The sequence below is a fragment of the Propithecus coquereli genome, unplaced genomic scaffold (genome assembly GCF_000956105.1).
Source record: "Propithecus coquereli isolate 6110/MARCELLA unplaced genomic scaffold, Pcoq_1.0 Scaffold69, whole genome shotgun sequence".
Taxonomy (NCBI): Eukaryota; Metazoa; Chordata; class Mammalia; order Primates; family Indriidae; genus Propithecus; species Propithecus coquereli.
In genome coordinates, this window is record NW_012152951.1 from 3,649,813 (window position 1) to 3,652,062 (window position 2,250).

Here is a 2,250-nt window from a genome sequence, read left to right on the forward strand (position 1 = left end):
TAATTTCTTTCTATTTTTAGTAGAGACAGGGTCTTGCTCTTGCTCAGGCTGGTCTCAAACTCCTGACCTTGAGCGATCCACCCACCTCGGCCTCCCAGAGTGCTAGGATTACAGGCGTGAGCCACCGCGCCCGGCCTGGAATCTGCATTTTAACACGCGACCTCCCCGCCCCACCAGCACTAGATACTTACAGATAGAAATGTTTGCCAAAGTTTGAAACCCCAGCATCATGCAATGTGGAAAGTGGATTTCGTACAGATAAAATGGAGGCGATGATTCAGGAAGGTTTTAGAGGCAAGGGGGTAAACCTGAGAAATACTGAGCAGGCGAAGTCCAGATGGCCTTGAAGAGTGGCAGGAGAGAGGTGAGGAAGAGGATGGGATGGAGGGAATGAATGTGAGTGGAGCCTCAGGTGTCTGGCTGGTGGCAGAGTGGATGGTACCTGCAGGGGCAAGCTCTGGAGTGGGGGGACCAGCTACACCACATTTCCCTGAAGTTGATTCAAATAACAGACTGGGTTAGACAAGTCCCTGCCCCCTCCTGGTACGTGTATCCCCCCAAGCTCCAGGCTGGGGCAGAGATGGATGGAGGTTGGCAAACGGGGGCAGAGGAGCAGGTGTTGGGGGCAGAGTTGATGACAAGCTTAGTTTAGGCTATATTTGGTTTCAATTGTCTCTGGGACACCAAGTGAGCATATTTGGCCTTTAGTTTGAAATGAATTGGGGGTTCAGGAGAGAGGTCTGGGCTGGAGGTTTAGTTTGGGTCACCAGTGTTAAGGTAAGAGTCAGAACTATGAGCTTACCCAGAGAGTGGAGGGAAGGGGGCCTGGGACAGGACCCTGGGAAAGCCCCAAAATAGGTAAGATGATCTTGACTAGATGACATCTAAAGGAAACATATGACACCCCTGTTCTCCATACTGAGAAGTCACTGGAAATAACCCAGGGAAATTTGCACAATATCTGCCTTTTTGGGAGAACAGATGCACAAAGTACAGTCGATTTTCATCATCGGCAGGAGGTATGGTCCATAAACTTGCCCCCATCTCATAGTTAGCCAACACTGAACCCCAACAAGGGAACCACAGGGCTAGGTTCCGGCGAGCCTCCGGTCACAAAATTTTCATGAGCTGATCAATACATACCTTTGTTTTATGTGTGTTTCTGTTTAAAGACACCTTGTTTGATACAGTTGATTCATTAGCATCGAGCTCACGGCCCCCAGCCCTGTAACTCGTGCCCGAATGAAGCTTATGGTACACACATTATTTTCCCCGCAAGGCACATCACAGCCCTCTCGTGCTTAGGAACACCAGATGGGACTTCAGTATTATGCTTGGAGGCTGCGTTACTTATTTATTTATTATTCGTATAAATTTAAGGGGTACAAGTGCAGCTTTATGACATGGATAGAGCGCATAGTGGTGAAGTCTGGGCTTTCAGAGCAGCGGTCATCTGAAGAGTGCGTGTTGTATGCATTAAGTAATTTCTCACCCCTCACCCCACTCCCACCCTCCTGCCCTTCCAAGTCTCCGGTGTCTATCATTGCACTTTGTCCATGCGTGCACATTATTTAGCTCCCAGTTATAAATGAGAACACGTGGTATATGACTTTCTGGATCTGAGTTGTTTCACTTAAGATAACGGCCTCCAGTCCTATCTGTGTTGCTACAAAAGACATGGTTTCATTCCTTTTCATGGCCGAATAGTATTCCGCTGTGTATGCATACTGCATTTTCTTTATCCAGTCACCCGCTGATGGGCACTTAGGTTGATTCCCTATCTTTGCTGTTGTGAACCGTGCTGCGATAAATACACAAATGCAAGTACCTTTCTGATACAATGATTTATTTTCCTTTGGGTAGATACCCAGTAGTGGGATCGCCCAGTAGTTCTGAGAAGTTGCCAAACCATTTTCCATTGTAAGTAACGAATTCCCCAACAGAAAGCTTGTCCCCAAATAGAGACACTTACAGGACGAGAGCCGACACTGAAGGCAGAGCATCGTCCCATGAACCTCAGCTGCAGCGCGCGTCGGGGGTCTCCTTTGGCCACTCGGTGCGTGTGCATGTGAAACACCACAAGCGTCGATGCGGGGGTTACAAATAAACTCTAGCAAGTAGACGCGTTTGCAAATACAGAATCTGTGAGCAATGAGGATGAACTGTACTCTAATTACATTCATTTGACGCCGTTAACGTGATCATTTCCGTAATATCCATTTTCTTAAATGAGTCAAATAACGGGAATGA

At 47.6% G+C, this 2,250-nt stretch overlaps 1 protein-coding gene across 1 annotated transcript in view; it reads left to right on the forward strand.

Moving 5' to 3' along the window:
- The window catches only part of FAM171A1 (family with sequence similarity 171, member A1), a 59,748-nt gene that overhangs the window by 585 nt on the left and 56,913 nt on the right, over positions 1-2,250 (forward strand). The gene's annotated exons all lie outside the window — the stretch shown is intronic.